The sequence below is a fragment of the Pleurodeles waltl genome, chromosome 10 (assembly GCF_031143425.1).
Source record: "Pleurodeles waltl isolate 20211129_DDA chromosome 10, aPleWal1.hap1.20221129, whole genome shotgun sequence".
Taxonomy (NCBI): domain Eukaryota; kingdom Metazoa; phylum Chordata; class Amphibia; order Caudata; family Salamandridae; genus Pleurodeles; species Pleurodeles waltl.
The window spans coordinates 276388961-276410182 of NC_090449.1; positions in this window are offsets into that span (position 1 = coordinate 276388961).

Sequence of the window (21222 nt, forward strand, 5' to 3'; positions counted from 1 at the left end):
AAAATCCACGAGCTGCCATTGTTAAAGCAACTGTATGCTGACTAGCACAAGGGGCTAATAACAACTTTATGAAGATTAGATTGGATTAGGTGAGCTTCTTGAAGAATTATTATGGAGAGGTTATATTCTACTAACCATAATGCTACTGCCTTTGTCTTGTGAAAGCTATTCAAACTCCCTACATTCCATCAGATTAACTTTAATTGCTTCATTAAATAACATAGTAGTTCATGCTGAAATCGATTGTGCAAGAAGTGAGTGATCCAAAAAGTGTTTGTAACCTTTCTCTGTTAACTCCTGCAACATCAAATTATGAATCTGAAAGTACATTCAATGATCCATTACCACCCACCCCATGATCCCTCTTCCTCCCTTAAAATCATACTATCTTTACTTGGAGTCCTATAAGTTCAGACCCCATCAACCTCCTCTTTAAATACTTTATTGCTGCAATATCTGGCACCTGCTTCCTGTGAAGCAACTTTAATTGCTTGATTCATTAACATACTAGTTTGTGCTGTACGAGAGTGAGGTAAAATGTTTCCATACCATTTCTATGTTAACTCGTACAACTTCAAATTATGAATCTGAAAGTGCATTCCCTGCCCTAATACCACCCACCCCTTGTCCCCGCTTCCTTCCTAAAAGAACGTACCCTCCTCTCTTGAAGTCCTACCTGTTCAAACCCCATCAGTCTCCTCTGTAAATACTTTCTTGGCACAATATCATGCACCTGCGCCCTGTGACTGGTGCAGCACCCAACTATCAAATTTAGAATAAAAAAGATTAAAAAGAGAGAGGTGAACCTGGAGATTAAGGCTGAGAAATGCATTTAAAAAACTGACACTGAAAGGTAAAAAGCTAATTATATTAAAGGAAAACAAATTCAAATGCTTATATTGTGAATCAGACCCAAACCTTATGTATCACCCTCTTCTTACTGGTCATTTTGTCAAGAAAGTTTTTATCTTTCCCAGTGACTCTAGCTATCTAGCCTTTGTTTATCATGATCAGTTTATCCTGTTGGAAAAATGATGCCTGGAGGTCTGGCGATCTAAATCTAAACTCCGATTTCATAATTTCTCTTTAAGTTCTAGATTGGGCCTTTGATTCTCTTTAGTGCATTTTTGCAGGCTCTTTGTGTTTTATGTCAAAGGGCAAGTTATTTCCCCAAACAGTAAATAAAGGTATTTATTAATCTGAGTTATGTGATCAGATAATTACTCTTGGAAATCAGAATACACCAGCTGACTCCTTTGCTGTAAAATGTAGCCTTAGAATTTCCTGACACCATTTTTTAGGTTATCACCTTAACTCATAGTCCTTTCTGCACTTACACAGATCTAAATAGGGGTATATCTAATTCTCAGCTGATATCTGCGGCTTGCCAAAGCCATCAGGAGATAGCTGTATCACTTCTTCTGGCACTGAGGTCACCTACAGTTGTGTCCAGCTCCTCAATGCTGACCTCTTTTAAATCCTTTATTTTTTATTTTGCCTGTGAATATATTTGTGGCAGAGCACTTTGTCTGGGCCTAGAGTTTGAATTCTAAACTGGGTTAATTGGTATCAACTATGTTGCCACTGTCAGGCACTGACTCTGTCTCAAGTGCTCCAATCGTGTGTTATGTTTGAAGAAACTCCTCCTTGGGACTCTGTTCACCAGTAGCAAGCTTCTCCAAGCTTTTATTTTGCATGCTGATATTTCTTTCATGTCGCTGCTGTGAGCGCGTCTGACCTTATTTGGTCTTTTATAATTTAATTTATAAGGGGTCGCGTTAGAGGTTCAACGTACCTTTTGACCACTCTTGGAGTGATTCCACTAAGTGCTTCACAACTAATCAACAGTCCTTTCCACATAATCAATAAACAAACATTTCGTCAATAATGTTCACACACCATGACCCATTTGGCCAAGAATAGACACACCTTTAAGTCAAGTTAGAAAGTTTATTTCCTTAAATTAACAATGCTAATGTCACGTACATTAGTCTCAACACCAGATCCTAAACATACATGAATAACACCAGGTGATCAAATCTTCTAAAGAATCTCAGCTTAACTAAAGCATTAACAATTAAGCATTCAAGAGTCACAGTACAAATTAACAACAAGAATAACTGCAAAATAAAAATGACATACATCTATATTAAACAGGAGAACAACATCAATTCTTTGTTAATTGCAATTTGTTAACATTTCCTGGGCTCACTAACTAACCTTCAGATTAGAATAGCATGTTTTGGCTTCATGCAAAACAATTTAGGCAAAGTAAATTTGGAAAACATCAAACTATCCCATATCCAAATAGTGAATGGTACCTAGAAAAAAGAACAAAATCTACAAGGACAGTAGCATTTTGTTATACTTCTCCTCAAAAGGAGCAGCAAGCTGTGATTTTCTTTGTCAGTTGGACTTCTGTCTGGTCTGCTTCAGCAACGGGCAGTGAAAGGGAATGGTTCAGACACGGGGGACTCCAAGCTATTTGAACCATTTAAGCACAATATCTAAAGGATCAGCATTCAGCATTAGAAAACTTAAGCAATAAAGTCAAAGTTAGAAATAAGGTCATCAGGAACTGTTCAGCTCCTCAAAACTGAACCCCTACGCGGAACAAAATTGAACATTTACAATTAGTCCAATAAAAATAAAACCCCAAATATAAGATATAAAAAACTGTCTTTCACATGTCGATTATTGGCTCCTCTTCTTCTGCTCCCATCGTCAGACTCGTCAGTTAACTTTCTTGTTGCAAGCTATACTTCAGTCAGTGCATCCAATGTTGGTTCCTGGAAACATTGCTGCCTCACGCACCAAACTTTACAAAGTTGCAATTTCCAATATAAGACATTCTAGCAGGTAGTTCTTATGAGAAAGTCAAAGATATCTGCAAAATGTTTGGTCAGCTCACTGTGATCAATAAGCATTAATTCTCAGGTCATACATTTCCCACTGTTTTATTAGACATTGCAGCTTAATATACGGCTGTGCATGCTAGACCCAAACCTCACTAACATAAGGCCTATAGGGCCTGATTACAACTTTGGAGGAGGTGTAATCTGTCCCAAAAGTGACGGTAAAGTGACGGATATACCACCAGCCGTATTACGAGTCCATTATATCCTATGGAACCCGTAATACGTCTGGTGGTATATCCGTCACTTTACCGTCACTTTTGGGACGGATTAACACCTCCCCCAAAGTTGTAATCAGGCCCATAATAATTTAAGCAATTACATAGCATGAAATCATTAATATGACATACTACTACAATTTTTCTTTATGCATGCACTTCAACTAACTAATAATATGCATTTATTATAAGCATTATGTATTTAATGGCTTCCACTCAAGTGGGCACATTATATAAACCACACCTTATTTCTATATTAGCCAAATTCTTTGCAAATTCTTAACCCATAACAGATTAAAATCATTAATAAGTAATTCAGCTTCTACAATCCCTCCTCTGATGACTAAATATGTCATCACACCTTACATTTTTCCATACAAAATTTTTGTTCACCTAAAATTTGCATCCTCTGTAACTGTTGCTTCCCTATTCACATGTTCTCTAAGTTTCTTCCCTCCTCTGATCATTTTTCAATGTCTTCATTTTAATCACATGATGCAGTTTATAAATTTCCCATGCTTCAGTTATACAAGTCACAATAATAAATATTATCTGTAATATTTTCAGAATTATCCCTTTCTCTATGTTGCCCAGCCAATTTCTCACAAAAGCAAAACATTTGCCAACCTTTTCCCAAACTCCTGGTTCTTTCAACTCTTTCAGATCAGCTCTATCATTAGTCAAATTGTTAGCAAGGCTTCTAATTTCCTTGCTACTGTTAAGTATAAATGTGCAACAATGTTGAGAGTTCAGCATTTTACAAACTCTCCCCGCCTGTGCTAAAAGGATGTATAACGCAAAGTGGGTCTGAAGAGTCATAGACCTTACTGCAGCCATTTCTGTACCCATTAGGATCATGGCTCCTGAGAAGTTTGTCAACATGTTATCTACAATAGTAGACAACTTTCAAATTTTCTGAGAATTCAGAATAGCTCCCAATGAAGGAATTATTGCCCCAAATATGTCTCCAACTATACCAGAATATGGTTCTCGCTTTTGTCTATTGTGTTGTAATTCAGTCATTTTATGTACTCTATTTAGGTTCTCAAGTTGATAAATCTTTAGGAAAACTAGCCCCAAGTAACATGTGCCATTCCATCCTCTTGGAAGACGGTAATACGCATTTAGTCCACAGATGTAATAAACTGCCAGAATTGCTGAATCTTGTCCATTTAACATCAACGTCCATTTACTCTGAAACAAAAACACGTGTACATTCACTTGTTCCCACAAATAACATGTCCGTTCTAGATTTAAGCCTATGTACACAAAGCTTCCTTACCTGTTGGCTAAATGCATGATCATTTCTAAATGTAATTTTCTCTAAGCCATTCTCTCATTTCCCATTTAATGTCTTTCTCCTGTTATAAGTCTGTTCTAAGAAACTCTTTTCTATAGGTCTAAGCAAGCATGTGAGGTTGTTTCTGTGAGCGTAAGCTGTGCCAAAGGTTAATGTGGGTTCAAAGAATCCTCTCATTAATTCTATATTATTCTCTTTAGCTATTCTACTCAGATACTTAACTATAGAAACAAACAAAAATACTAAATCACGATTTGAGTTAAATACTAAATGTATTCCTGGTTATAGAATCTTGTTAGTAAAAGACTATAACGTATTCCATAAGTAAGGGGCAAACTATGGTAAGTAACTCCTTCCTCTACTGATGAAGGAATTTGCGTGCAAGCAAAACAATCTTTTGAATTCATCATCTCAACATACTCACTCAATAAGCAATAGAAAATATTTGAAGTAATATATCCCTGGGAACTGTGTATGTGTAAATACTTCTCATCTATCCTAAACCTGTCTAATTCTCTGTGTGTAGTAGTTTTCTCTAAAGCAGAGGTATGGTTTGCTACAATCAAGTCAAGAAGAGTTATAATCACAATCAACACCAAACACAGGGCCGTATTTATACTCCGTTTGCGCCGAATTTGCGTCGTTTTTTTCGACGCAAATTCGACGCTAAACTAACGCCAACTAACGCCATATTTATACTATGGCGTTAGAGGCGTCTAGCGCCAAAGTTCCCGGAATGTGCGTCATTTTTTAGCGTGAACCCCTTCCTTGCGTTAATGATATGCAAGGGAGGCGTTCCCGTCTAAAAAATGACTCCCAGGCCTTTACGTGGTATTTATACTCCCGGGCAAAAGAGACGCCCGGGAGTGGGCGTGGCTAAAAACGGCGCATTTGCGCCGCTTTTTAACGCCTGGGTCAGGCATGGCGTTAAGGGACAAGTGGGCTCAAAATGAGCCCAGAGTGCCCTCCCCTGCCCCCAGGGACCCCCCCTGCCACCCTTGCCCACCCCAGGAGGACACCCAAGGACGGAGGGACCCATCCCATGGACATTAAGGTAAGTTCAGGTAAGTATTTTTTTTTTTATTTTTTGTGGCATAGGGGGGCCTGATTTGTGCCCCCCTACATGCCACTATGCCCAATGACCATGCCCAGGGGACAGAAGTCCCCTGGGCATGGCCATTGGGCAAGGGGGCATGACTCCTATCTTTACAATGATAGGAGTCATGTTGATGGGGGATGGGCGTCGAAAAAAAATGGCGCAAGTCGGGTTACGACGATTTTTTCGACGTAACCTGACTTGCCCCATTTTAAGACGCCCATACGCCATTTTCCCCCTACGCCGGCGCTGTCTGGTCTACGTGGTTTTTTCCCACGCAAACCAGGCAGCGCCGGTCTGATTGCGCCGTCTAACGCCATTCCATAAATACGGCGCCCGCATGGCGCTTCAGAATGGCGTTAGACGGCGCAAAACTTTTTGACGCTAAACTGCGTTAGCGCAGTTTAGCGTCAAAAAGTATAAATATGGGCCACAATATCATGCACACAATTACCAAACCAATGCCTATGTATTTACAGCACCTATTGTTCCTAACCTGCTGGTTGTGGTTACTCATGATCTGTAAAGAATCAGAAATTAGAAGAGAAAAATTATAACTATGCAGCAAAAACAAAACAAAAATCTTCAATCTTCTTTAGCAGTTATTTACAGCTTTCAGTCTTTCTTTCATGACATTGTCAAAGATAGGTAGTTTGTCAAATATCAGCAATTAGTCAAAATCAGTTTAGCCGCCTGTCAAAGAAGGTTATTTAAAAGTCTCTTCCGGTTACTTTCAATTATCTCTTTTGCACTTTTCTTAATTTCACGAATTTACAAAGTTCAGTTCATTAATTTTCTTCATGTGCCAAAGTATTGACCTAGAATTTCTCGATCAAAGCAAAAAGACAAACATTCACTCTGCCACTCACTTGTCGTTGCTTATGCCCATTCAGGAACTGCGTATCTCCAATTTGCAATTCTCTTTCTTTTCAATCTTTGATCTCCATTTAAACCTCCATCACTCAAATCTTCTCCTCTTGTTGTATCTTTTTCTTCTTCAATTGTTGTCCCTTTAATTGCTTCCTTTCTCTTGGCTTGAGATTTCAGCTACTTATCTCCTCTTGTCAATGCTCTTTTTAATGCTGGACTTGTAACTTCTCTTTGTTCTGCAGGATTTTCTCTTGATGCACCTCCAACTGGTTCAGGAGGAGTCAGATCGTTTTGGCTTTGATCCGCCTTAACTCCTTCCCCCTTGGGGTCTGTAGTATGCTGTGTTTGCCTTTCAGGACCATCTGCTTCTGCGAGAGCCTTCCTCTAACAACTCTTCTGCTACCTCAGTTGAGGGTGGTTCACTGTCACTCTCCTGTATGTCTTCCACTTTGTGTCTCACAGGAGTGTTTGAGCTGTTTGTGGTCTGCTCAGAGTCAGTCTCTAATTCTCCAGCATTCTTCTTTGATAATAGAGTTTGTCCAGAAGTTGTTGGTTTTCTCAACAACTCTTCTTCATTGTTCAAAGGACAGTGTACTTTCCGAGTATGGCTGGCATGAATCCAGTTCGGAACTCCAGCGCACTTCACAGCTGTAGTAGTAACCAGTACTACTTGGTACAGCTCTTTCCACCTGGGTTCCAAGCAAGTCTTCCTCACATGCTTTTTGATCTCAACCCAATCTCCTGATCTCAGGTTATGGCTTTGATCTTGAGACAGTTGCAGAGTGGTAGCTTCCACCAAATGAGAGAAAGATCGAACCACATCAGCCAGACCCTTGTTGTAATCCAACACCACATCATCTGTTATGTTCACAAGAGCATTGGTGGAAACTGCTGGCAGTCTCATTGCTTTGCCCATGAGGATTTCATGCGGCGATGGTCCAGTTTTCCTGTCAGGTGTTTCTCATACTCATTAGAACCAACAGCAGTGCGTCTGGCCACTTCAGATTCATGGACGCACACATTTTTGGAATTCTTGACTTAAAGGTACCAATCATTTGCTCAACAAGTTCTGAGGCTTCAGGGCGGTAGCTACAATGCAACTTCTGCTCAATGTTTAAAGCTGAACATAGCAATTTAATTACTTCATTGTTTAAGTGACTTCCTCTATCTGATTCTAAAGAGATCGGAAAACCAAAAAGAAGTATCAGTTCTCTATGCAGTAACTTTACTACTGTAAGGCTGTCATTTCTTCGTGTGGGGTAAGCTTCAATCTAATGACATACCTGAATCCTTCACACACAGGCATCTCAATGAAATCCATATGCATTCAGCTAAATGGACCTCCTGCTTTTCCAATGTGGCTCATGTTAACGACAGTCCCTTTGCCCACGTTCATCTGTTGACAGATGACACAACAATGGCAAATTGCTTAGGCAACCTGTCTAAACTTTGGATTAAACCAAAACTGCTTAAATGTTCGCATCATAGCATCTCTTCTAACATGTGCTTGACCATGGTAATATCTAGTCATTTGAGTCCTCCCCAGACACTCAGACATCGTCCTCATGCTGAACACATTTCAATTTTAGCCAAGTTTTCTTTTCATCCTTGTCAACAATATCCTGGATCTCTTTCAATTCTTCCCAAGTATCTATGAAATGTAGTGCATAATTTGGGCACATTTCTTATTCAGGTAACAATTCCCATTTGTCTTTGAACGATATACAGTTCAATGCCCAAGACCCTGCGACTTGATCCACATATCCATTTCCCATTGGCAAAAAAATCTTGTGACTTCAGGTATGCACTGCATTTTACCACAGCATTATTTTCAGGCATTTGTAAAGCTTGTAACAAATCATGAATCCGTTCACCATTTCTAACTGGTGAACATGAGGAGGCCAGGAAACCTCTTCGTGACCATATCTGGGCAAAATTGTGGACTATTCCAAATCCATACTGGCTGTCTGTATAAATGGTGACTTTAAGCTGTGCAGAGACATGTCATGCTCTCGTTAGGGCTACCAACTCAGCCATTTGTATAGAATACACTCCTCGGAGCCAGGACGCTTCATGTATACCAGAAATTGTGCACACTGCATTTCCTGGTATCTCAATGTTACAATATAATCTCTTAAACAGGAACCATCAACAAAAATAAATTATTCATTTCCTTCCAATCGAGTATCTCGAATATCAGGTCTAGGTTTTGTGCACAAATCAGTAACCTCAAGACAGTCATGCTCAACTTTCTTAAATTTGTCAACCTCAATATTCTCTTTTGGAAGCAAATTTGCTGGGTTAAGCACTGTACACCTTTCAGCATTACATTGGGCGACCCTAGAATAATGGTCTCTTATCATGTCAGTCTGGCATTAGTCAGGTGTTGGGTCTTGATTCGGGTAAGCAAAACTTTGATGAAGTGAGGGACCATAACAGTTAAAGAATGTCCCATCACAATTCTCTCACTCTGAGTGAGGCTCAGTGCAACCATGGCTACTGTGCTTAAACAGCCAGGTAAAGCTGCTGCAACTGGTCCAAAGTAGCTGAAAAATATGCTACTGGGTGGTTTACACCACCGTGGATTTGTGTCAATACAGACAAGGAACGTGCATCACGCTCATGACAAAGCAACATGAAGGGTTTTGTGTAGTCAGGCATTACCAAAGCTGGGGCTTTGCATAGACTCTCTCTCAATTCAGTAAAGGCTTTCAAACAGGCTTGGTCTAACACTAAGGGATCAGTAACTTCTTTGTGAGTCAGCTTCTGCAATGGCTTTGAAATGAGTGAAAAGTTGGGAATCCAATGTCGATAGTAGCTTACGATTCCCCAAAACATCCTGACCTCTCTCTGCGTCGCTGGGGGATTAATCTGTAATAATGGCTGTGACCCTTTCTCTAGACATTTTTCTGGTTCCCGTCTCAATTAGGTGTCCCAAATATTTCACTTCTTTCTGACCGTAGTGTAACTGTGCTGGGGACACTTTGGCCCTCATTACAACCCTGGCGGTCGGTGATTAAGCGGCGATAATACCGCCAACAGGCCGGTGGTAACAAAAATGGAATCATGAACACGGCAGAAACTGCCAACACTAACAGCCACTTTAACACACCGACTGCCATGGTGGTAGCAGCAAACACTGTGGCGGTAACCGCCAACAGCCATGAGGAAGACAATGTACCACCCACTGCACTACAACACGCCTATCCGCCAGCTTTTCTGGGGCAGTACCAGCGCCATCAAAAGCATGGCGGAAACAGAACACTGAAGAGAAACGACTCACCTCTCGACACTCAAGGCAGAACCACGACGCCATGGAGCCCGAGCTGCACTTCTTCCCAATGCTGGTGTACCTTCTCATACACCAGGAACAGGAACACTGGTGAAGACGACCACTGTGAGTACTGCACCTAGCACACAAGGGAGGGGGGAGGAATAAGAGAGTGAGACAGGCACGCAACACACAACATCCCCACCCCCAACACCATACACACAAACAGATGCAACAACATTACATATACTCTACTTAACCCTCAGGAATAATGCAAGGACAAAAGGAATGGAGTAAAATGAGAGTAATAGTGCAGTTTTAGAAAAATACGTACTTAAATCAATAAACAGTATGTACAATATCTACAATATATACAAAAGGAGGGACCATGCCCACTCCAAAATGTCTGTGGCCCACTGGGCCAAAACACTTAGGCCAAGGCCGCACTTGACTCCTGCCTCAATATAGAGGGAACACTGCAAGGGCATCAGGTCGAAAACACACAGGCACCACAGGGAGATGGAGAATGTGGGGGGGGCACCTCAGCCGGAAGATGGTGGAATGCCACTGGCTTGGAGGGGGCTCCATGCCCACGGCTTGGTCCTGGGGAGTGCAAAGCCACAGTCTGTCAAGTTGGTGGTTTGCACCTCTTCTTGCTCCTGGGGAGTGCAAAGCCACAGTCTCTCAAGTGGGTGGTTTGCCCACTGCTTGGTCCTGGGGAATGCAAAGCCACAGTCTCTCTAGTGGGTGGTTTGCCCACTGCTTGGTCCTGGGAAGTGCAAAGCCACAGTCTCTCAAGTGGGTGGTTTGCACACTGTTTGGTCCTGGGGAGTGCAAAGCCACAGTCTCTCCAGTGGGTGGTTTCCCCACTGCTTGGTCCTGGGGTGTGCAAAGCCTTCTTCCACTGGTTCTGGAGGGGGCCTTGTGCCCAGTGTACTTCATCCTTGGAAGGAGGGACTGAGTGGATGTTTTCTTGCACTGGTTCTGGAGGGGGCCTTGTGCCCAGTGCGCTTCATCCTGGCAAGGAGGGGCTGAGTGGATGGCTTCTTCCACTGGTTCAGGAGGGGGCCTTGTCCCCAGTATGCTTCATTCTGGATGAGGCAAGGTCACAGTCTCTCACCTGTGTGTCACACCGACAGGTGTTGCAGGGGCCAGGACGCACTGCAGCCCATGTAGTCACCAATACACACTGCTTGCCCGCAGTGACGGCTGCTCAGTGGATGCGAGTTGAGCTGCAGGTGGCGGTGCTGGCAGTGGTGGTGGTAGCCTCCAGGCCTTCACCTGCAGCCTCAGACGGCTGCCCACTGGGGCTGCTGCTGCTAGCAGTGGTGCTGCTGTCGGCGGTGCATGTGGTGGTGCTGGCTGCGGTGCAGGTGTTGGTGCTGGCCACAGTGCAGGTGGTGGTGCTGACAGTGGTGGTGGTAGACTCCAAGCCTTCACCTGCAGCCTCAGACGGCTGCCCACTGGGGCTGCTGCTGCTGGCGGTGGTGCTGCTGGCGGCAGTGCATGTGGCGGTGCTGGCTGCGGTGCAGGTGGTGGTGCTGGCCACAGTGCAGGTGGTGGTAGCCTCCAGGCCTTCACCTGCAGCCTCGGACGGCTGCCAACTGGAGCTCCTGCTGCTGGCAGTGGTGCATGTGACGGTGCTGGCCACGGTGCACATCGCGGTGCTAGCCGCGGTGCAATGCTGGCAGTGGTGGTGGTAGCCTCCAGGCCTTTACCTGCATCCTCAGGTGGCTGAAGTGCCATGGCTGGTGTTGTGTGCCCCTTCCTGCGCTTGGCAGATGGTGGTGCCTCCTTGCTTCTGCCAGCTGGTGTCTTTTTCTTGCCCTTGCTGGCTGGTGGTGCCTCCTTCCCTTTGCTGGCTGGTGTCCCCTTCTTGCCCTTGCTAGGTGGCGGACCCTTCTTGGCCTTGGCAGGTGGTGCTGGCACACTGGCTGGGCTGACGGGTGCCCCCTTGGCGCCTCTCACACCTGCAGTAGCTGCAGAAACCACAGTGGCCGTGGACTGGGTGGCTGAGGTGCTGGGCTGGGTTCTGGCCACCCAGGCCTGAAGTGAAGAATGGGGGGAGGTGTATGGAATAGGTCAAGAGTGGCAACGAAAAGCTTTTTAGGGACACTCGGGGGAAGAGGGTGAAGGTTTGGGAGTGGAGGAAGAGGAAGTGGTTGTAGGAGGTGTCAGTCTGCTGTGTTTGGGTGCAGGTGCATGGGCTGGATGCTGTTGTGAGGTGGATGGCTGTTGGGTGTCTGAGTGCTTGCGTTTGTGTACTTTGGGAGGAGGGGTCACATACACAGAGGGAGAGGACACAGGGGACGTGTGCATGGATGTGGGGGTGGTGACTGCCAGTCAGGGGTGTGTAGTGATAGGCATGCTGGTGATGGAGGTAGTGGATGAGGATGTAGTGCATGCATGTGTGAGTGGAGACGCAACTGGGAGGGAGGTGGACGATGAGGAGGAGGGGGACACAGTGGAGGCAGTGGATGTTGGTGTGTCTGCATCTGGATAGTGCTTGTGTGAGTGCCTGTGAGATGAAGTGTGGTGCTGGTGTTTGCCTGAGCCACTTCTGTGTGTTGATTTGGGTGATTGCTGGTCTGAAGGTGTGCTTGGGATAGGCTGGGGTTGAGGGGATTGGGACTGAGTAGAGGAAGTTGGAGAGGGGAGGCTGGAAACAGGGACAATGGCTGCCATCAGTGCGTTGGCCAGAGCCTGGAATGCTCTCTGTTGGGCCGCCACACCAGAGAGAATGCCCTCCAGGTATGCGTTTGTTTGTTGCAAATGCCCTGCTACACCCTGCATGGCATTCAGTATGGCTGACTGCCCAATAGAGGGGGATCTCAGGAGGTCAATAGCCTCCTCAGTGAGGGCAGCAGGACTGACTGGGGCAGGGCCTGAGGTGCCTGGGGCGAAGGAGATGCCAACCCTCCTGGGTAAGCGGGCATGGGAAACATGCTGAGTGGCTGCTGGGAGGGCGGTGCTGGTACGGGGGTGGCAGCTGTACCTGAAGTTGGGGTGGCCACAGAGGTGTCCACCACTGCCTGGGAGCTTCCATCAGAGGAGGTGTCTCTGTTGGTACTGTCCCCTCCTGTCTCCGTCGTGGTGCTCCCCTCGCCCTCCGTCCCACTGGTGCCCTCACTGTTGGTGGATTCGGCCTCCAGGCCCATATGGGATGCAGCTCCCTCGGTCACCGGTGCCTCTGCTCCTCCGCCAGATGATGCTAATTCACACAAGGACAGGGTGACAAAACAGAAAGGGGGGAGAGACAGAGGATACACTTGGTCAATGCAAACAACACTACTGTTGGCATACACAACTCACAGGGAACAGCCCTATGCACTAGGCCATGCACTACCAGTTACAATGCCAGTCACCAGCCAATGGGGAAAAATGCCTAACACCATTAGGTGCACACCTGAAACCCACAGGACCCTGCCAAGTAGGTGATGCCCACTAACATTATTGGAGTTGGAGTGCATCTGAGCTTGCCCATCATTGAACATACCCTGCCATGTTCGCCCTGTCCTAGGGGCACCTACAGCCCACATCCCCCACCCAGGTAATACCTTAACATGCGCAAAGTCATGATTCAGAATCTGTACTCACCCCCTTGTGGCTGCTGTGATGCCTTCAAGCGCCCATCCAACTCCAGATACGCCACCACCAGGATGCAGAACATCAGGGGGTTAGGGTACAACAGGCACTCCTACCTCGTTGGAAGGCCAGCCCCAACTGGGCCTCTGCCGTCTTTCTTGCCCAGAGGCACAGGTCCTCCCACTGTTTGCAGCAGTGGGTGCTCCGCCTGTCTAAGACCCCCTGGGTCCGCACCTCCTTGGCGATGGCACGCCAAATACCCTTTATCTGATGGGCACTGACCTGCAGGAAAAAAACTGTAGAAAAGGTATTAGTCATACCGCCCGGACTGTTATACTCATGGTCCAACATGTTCTCCCCATCTCCTTATGCACATACATTGCCCACCATACAAAGAGCACTCTGCCCAGGAACCCCTCAGACCCCCCCCTACACGAGGCTTACACACACAGCAATCCATACATTCATGTCCCACGCATCGTGCTCACAGTGTACTCACCTGTTTGTCTGGAGGACCTTAGAGTGTAGTGTACTGGGTGTAGGACTCCATCCACCAGTCTCTCCAACTCCTCCGAAGTGAAGGCAGGGGCCCTTTTCCCAGACACTCCAGCCATTGCTGCTTCCAGACACAAGTAACGCCAGCACTTGCAGTGTAGGTCCTCTACTGTTGAAGGTCCGGTAGCAAGTGAGTGCACAGATAGAAAATGGCGGTCACGTCCTCGGCGGTGCGTACCGTCACCGCAGGCGTACATCGCCATTGGCTCCTGAAACCCATAGGGCCCAATGATAACCAATGCGGTGTTGCACAGTGGTCATCGATCGCCAACCGCAATATCACACAACGCCTGCGGAATTACCTCATTTCCACTTGTCCCTCCTTTGGCGGACCAGTACATCTCCCATGTCACTGACAAGTATCCTGGCTCTGTGCACAATGCCTTTATCTTGAGGAATAGCAGCATCCCATATGTGATGTCTCAACTCCAGAGGCACCAGGTGTGGCTAATAGGTGAGCCCATAGTCCCTACCCAGTTGATGTAGGTATATGGGTGTGGGTTTGGCCCTAAGGGTGAGTGTGTGGCTCACAGGTGTCCCTCAATATTTGCAGGTGACTCTGGTTACCCCAGCCTCTCATGGCTACTGACCCCAGTGCGGAATGCCAGGACAAGGGCAGAGGAACGTTACAATGAGGCTCATGGGCAAACAAGGAGGATCATTGAGTGAACCTTTGGCCTCCTGAAGGCCAGATTCCGGTGCCTCCACCTGACAGGTGGATCCCTGTACTACTCACCCAAGGAGATGTGCCCGATCATCGTTGCTTGTCGCATGTTGCACAACCTGGCCTAGAGACACCAGGTGCCTTTTCTGCAGGAGGATGAGCCTGGAGGTGGTCGTGTGGCAGCGGTGGAGCCTGTGGACAGTGACGAAGAGGAGGCAGAGGAAGAAGATGTGGACAAAAGAACTACACTAATTCAACAGTACTTCCAGTGACACACAGGTAAGACACTGTAACTTCACCTTCCATTGCAGTTTTGAGTTGGACATGGCAGCCTGAATTCCCTATTGCTATGGCCACATAAGGTAGCCTTTGGCATCTCTATTTTCAGATCTCTGTGCCCCACTCTGGCTCCTCGTGTGATTACTGCTGCCCACTACAGGTCATACCTATGTAAATATTACTGTACATTTGAATTGCAATCTTTACAGTTTGTGAAACTAATACATTTGTCAAACAATTGACAGACTCCATATTTGATATTGTTCCAAGGGTGTTTATTTTGGTGCTAATAAGTGGAGGGGGTATTGCAATGGGCTGGGTTGCTGATGGAGGAAAGTCCAGGGTAGAGTCCAGTCTATTTGTATCACAGGTGCATTTTCCAAGAGGGCATAGGAAGGGGAGCAATGGCAGTTCAAGGTGGCCAGGGTGACAGAGTGGGACACAAGGGTGACAATCAGGAGAGTCTTATTTCCTGGTGGGGGTCTTGGCAATGTTCTCTGGCTTCTTCCTGGATCGCAGGGACCGTTTGCATGGTGGTTCTCCTTCTGCAGGGGGTGGGGTGCTGATGGCCTGTTGTTTCTGTGGTGGGGCTTCCTGTCCACTAGCGTTGGTGGAGGGCTGTTCTTCGGTTTGGCTAATGTCAGGGGCCAGTTGGTGTGCCACTGCCTCCCTCATGGTGTTGGCCATGCCTACCCGCACCCCTGCAATGGTGACCAGGGTGGTGTGGATGTCCCTCAGGTTCTCCCTGATCATGAGGAACTGTCCCTCCTGCAGCCGGTGGGTCTCCTGCAACTTTGCCAGTATCTGGCCTATGGTCTCCTGGGAATGGTGGTATGCTTCCACGATGTTGGTGAGTGCCTCGTGGAGAGTGGGTTCCCTGGGCCTGTCCTCCCCCTGTCGCACAGCAGTCCTCCCAGCTTCCCTGTTGTCCTGTGCCTCTGTCCCCTGAACCGTGTGCCCACTGACCCCAGGTCCCTGATCGTCCTGTGTTTGTGGAGTTCCCTAGGGTCCCTGTAGTGGTGGACACACTGCTGATTGACGTGTCCTGGGGACAGAAGGATGGGCCCACTGGGTGGGTGCTGTGGTGGTGTTTCCTGAAGGGGGAGGATCTGTGGTGGATTGGGACTGTGCCTTGGTCACCGACTGTCCAGAGGTCCCTGATGGGCCAGGTTGGTCATCATGATCCAGGCGTGCAGAGCTGCTGTCATCACTGTGGGCCTATACTGGGGGGGAACTGGATGTGGCTGGCACCTCCTCTCCGGTGCCGTTGAGTGGGGGTCCTGTGGGGATGTAAATGCAGTGTTATTGTTTCTGTGTGTGCCATCTTGTGCATGGATATGTTTCCCTCTATGGTTGTTATTAGCAAGGCAGCTTTGGCATATGTGAGTTGTGATTGGTTTGGCTAAGTGATTGTCACTAGTGTGCATGCTGTGGTGATGGGTATCCACGCAGGTCTGTGAGTGGTGTCCATGCATTGTTGTCGCATGAGGGGCTTAGTATTGGGATGGGTGGGTTGTGATGGTGGGGTATGTGTGAGGTGGTGGGGTGATGGGGGTGTGGGTCTGGGTTGTTTGTGATGGCATGCAGGTAGGGTGGGGGATAAAGTAGTGAAGATTTGACTTACCAGAGTCCAGTCCTCCCACATGGCTTTTGCAATCCCATTATTGGTGAACTACAAGGGCTGTTCAATACTTCCTTTAAAACACCTTGGTTTACAAATTCTGCAATTATAGGTGCAATCCCTTCAATTGTATCCTGGGTCATGTGATATTGTGAATCTGGGGAAAATTGCATGTGGCTTGACTGGTACCTTAACTGGCTCATCTCCTTTGATTAGACCAATTTCTTGTCCTGCAAAATCCCACACTTTCATTTTATCTGCTCCCTGTAAGTCAGAAGGAAGATCTGTCATTGTTATAACCGAAAAGAAACTGATCAAGGGATACTCCTTATTCACTTTGTCACAATCCGTTCCTATGGACAAGTCATCTTTATCATCACTACTTGTCTAAATGGCAATTCCATCATTTGAGCAAGTAATCAAACATCTTGTTTTGCACAGCAAGTCCCTTCCCAGTAAGGATACCAGACTTGAGTCACAAACTACAAATGTATGTAATCCTTTACAGTTTCCAATTTTAACCTGAGCTGGTTCTGTAATTGGGTTTGTCAAATATTGATTTGCAACTCCCACATTCTGTACTGTTTTCCCTGAAAGGGGCAGGATTGGAATTTCTTCAGTTCTCACTGTAGAGCGTGGAGCTCCTGTGTCAACTAAAAGTGAGACTTTGTGACCCATGTCTTTTCCCTTCTCGTATGGATCTTTCTGATCTACTTCTAATGAAGCTGCTAATACACATTCCTCCTCATCTGAACTCTCACTCACCCAGTCATTGTTCGCTTCATCCTCACTGTTTAATGGGTATTGGTGTATTGCATTATTACTCAGATTAAGCCTTTGACCGGTGACCTGCTGAGGAAGCATCACATGCCACTGCTCCACTGGGGCTTGAGGTTTTTGGATTTGCTGCCTAGGTATCGTTTGAATTTGGGGTTGCATTTGTTGCGACTGTGGGCATCTGCAAACGTGTCATTTGCATCTGTTGTATAGGCTGAAAACCTTGCACCTGATTCACATTACTTTGGAAATTCGGATTTTGACCTCTCATTGTCAGTCCCTCATATTTGGCAAAGAATGAATTTTTTTTTTCTGCTGCACAATACCTTACTGCACTAACATCGGACACTCCCATTTCCAATGTCTGAGGCCTCCACCAGCTTGGCATAGTAACTTTCTTTTAATCCCTTGCACATCATTCTGAATAACCAAAATATTCAAATCAGGACCACGGTTCACATTTCTAATTCCACTTCAACCTCTACCTTTCTGCTGGTTTTGCAACCACACATTTTCTTGCTGTAGAAAACTTCCCTGCATTCCTGTTTGTGCCGCTTAAGTCTGCATCACCATTGCCTTTTCCTTCAACTTTCTCTCTTCCAACGTAATCTCATCACTACAGTACTTTGCATTCTGCAATATTTTATCAATCGGCTTTGCTTGCCAACAAATCAAATGACCTTTAATCATCTGGCTAATTTTGGGTCTTAATCCTTCAACAAATCTGAGCACAAAATGAATCATGTCTTTCGGCTGAATTGTTTCTGTCCCACTGTAATGTTTGAAGGCCTGCAACAATCTCTCATAGTACGCATGTATTGACTCCTTCCCTTCCCTTCCTGCACTGTCCTGTCTATTCTCTGCTAGTCGATATTTTGGGACAAAGTTCTCATCTTAAAAAATTAAATCACCTTATAGTAATATTTCATTATGTCAGGGGACGGTGCACCTGTTGCTGGATCTCTCTGAGGTTCTCTGGTCGGCTATTCTACAGTTTTTTTGCATTCAACCCACAAATCTGCTGGAACTACTATCTCTAACAGGCATTTTGTGAGTTTCACTAACCTATCTCTTTGCTGGTACCATTCCACTGGCTTTTCTCCCAACCTGCGGTAATCATTTGTAAAGGACAAAATATCACTGCTCCAAGGCACATGGACAAAATTCCCTCAAGGAATTTCTCTCATTTTTTATATCTTAACTAGATCCACAACCTGGTGCACATTCGCAGTAAGATTCACATAATCCCTTTTCTTGTCTCTTTCCTTCACCTATCTGCCTCCCCTCTTATCTAATGCTCCCCATGTTTGAATGTTCTATACTAATTCCCTAATGTGAATTTTCATTCTCGGTATTCTCAAAGTCCTTTGCATCGAACTCTAATCTGTAACTCCTCTATAAATGTTTTGTTTTCTCAATTTCTATGTCATATTTCTCTGCCAGATCTGCCAATTTCTGATGTACTATTCCCACTTTGTTGGTAATCAGTTTGCCCAAATAACGTACCTAGGCCCGTATTTATACTTTTTTTGCGCCGCATTTGCGTCGTTTTTTGACGCAAAAACGTCGCAAACTTGCAAAATACCATTGTATTTTGTAGGTTTGCGCCGTTTTGCGTCAAAAAGCGGCGCAAATGCAGCGCTAAAAAAAGTATAAATACGGGCCCTAGTCTTCTCAGAATAAGTCAATTCTGTCCAACCCCATCATTCCCTCAATTTTGTCTTCTGCCTCTAGTCTAAGCCTGGTTAAATTCAGAGCACTTCCTAAGCTGGAATCTCCTTGGGTGCTACTCAACTACTCCATGCGTTCAGCTAACCGCTGATCTTTCAAACCTTGCAATGGAATGTTGTAATTACTCACACCACCCACTTGCTGTAACATTAGGCTCGGAGTCTCTGGTATCATTGTAAATGGGTTAGGACCTAATTCCTGTCTTCCCACATCATTTGGTGGGGTCCTAGGATACCTCACATCAATTAACAGACGTGTTCCATCAAATGTCGGTCTTGTGGGACTCATTATTCTTGCGCTTTCATTGAATGGCTCCCTTTCTATATTTGGATTCAGGATTTTCTGCTCACTGCTCTCACTGTTTTCCTGAGCAAACAAAGGTATGACCGGACCTATGGTTTCCAGTACTGACACTGCATCTGGGCTTGGTCGGGCATTAAGATCTCTAGGGTACATTCTTCCTGTATTCTGACTTGTCAAGGCAGACATTTCTGTTTGTGATCCTGTTATGGGGATGTATCTCTGGATCGTCTGTGTTTGCATTGGGAACATCGGTGTAGACTCTAGCTGGATCAAAGTTGGCTTCTGTTAAACCTGTCTCAGATGGGCAGCTTGTTCTGACGGCACTATTAAGTTTGTTGCAGTATCTATAATAGATGCACCTGGATAAATTCTGGGTGTATCAATCTGCGGCGTAGGCCTTTGAATCGCAGAAGTAGTTGGAACACTATGGCTAACCTGTATTCAGCACTATGCATGGTCAATTGGTATCTGAGCTGTAGGGTCTACACTAGTACTTGAACCTCTCTCATGTGCTGCATATGGTGGGGACGATTTCTCAGTAACTGCAAAATAAACTGATCATCATCTTACTCTTCGTCATATGTTAAAGACTTCCTACACGCTGGATTTCCGCTCTCTTTTATCTGAAGGATAGGAATCCCTCTTCTTAGTACTCTTTTTAGTACAGTTCCCATTCGCTTGTGTAATTGCAGGAAACAACTTATTTCCCTGTAAAGTCTCAGTTCTCCCACACTATTGCTTACTATCTCATCTTGCCTCAGCTAAAGTTTTCTCAGCTTTTCTCATTCTTCTCTTAAATTTCAGTTGCTGTTGCTGTCTAGCCACTAGTTCCCAAATAGCAAATGCTTCAAACTGTGCAGGTCTCAGAGGAGGTTTCAAATCATACAGTACTCTCCTCAAATTCTCTAAAATCATTAAATTAAATGTTCCATGGGCAGGGAATGTTAAGCTCCCAACTCTCTCTATTTCTTTGCGCCATTGTTTCAGCCAAAAACATGGCACAGCACCTTGTTCTTCAAATACAAGATAGGCGGGTGTACCTTCTGGCGGTGTAATTTCTCCTATTCTAGTTGGAATAAACATATCTCCCCTTAGGGCACTCTTTAAAGCTTTGACAAATTTCATTTCTGTAATTTACGCTACCTTCATCAAATCAGTAAGTGAATTTCAATCCCCAAATCCTTTTCTCCTACCTTCTCAACCAATTTCGCTTCACTGTTGTCCACCAAACCGTTTGCGGCTTTTCACAATAACCAACCTATCCCAGTGCAACTCCAATGACGTCACTCTCACATGTACAGCGGCTGACAAAGTCTTTCAGCTTGCCCTCCTAAACTCAGATCCACTCAAAACTAACTGCAAATATTGCAAGCACTATATAAAATCAACACCCAACTTCTCCGTTTACTACAGGTAGGTAACACAATAGTTTCAGAAACCTTACTGATTTTTCACTTCAGCATTTCACTCTGACATATACTCCTTCTAGGTACATTTCCTTGACAAGCAAGCAAAATTTGACCAGCAAATTTCACTTTAGACTGATCATTGCATCCTCCTGGTGCACTTAGGACTCACCAAATCTCCATCGAAAACAATCACTCCTTTAACACACACTCTTAAGTTTGTCAACCACGCCCGCTTGACCTATTAACCACTTCGCTGCCAGGCCTTTTCCCCCTCCTGTGCCAGGCCTTTTTTTGCCTATTTGGGGCAGTTCGCGCTTAGGCCCGCATAACTTTTTGTCCACATAAGCTAACCAAGCCAAATTTGCGTCCTTTTTTTCCAACATCCTAGGGATTCTGGAGGTACCCAGACTTTGTGGGTTCCCCTGAAAGAGGCCAAGAAATTGGCCAAAATACAGGGAAAATTTTGTTTTTTTCAAAAAAATTGGAAAAAGTGGCTGCAGAAGAAGGCTTGTGGTTTTTCCCCTAAAAATGGCATCAACAAAGGGTTTGCGGTGCTAAACTCAGCAGCTTCCCAGCTTTCAGGAACAGGCAGACTTGAATCCGAAAACCCAATTTTTCAACACAATTT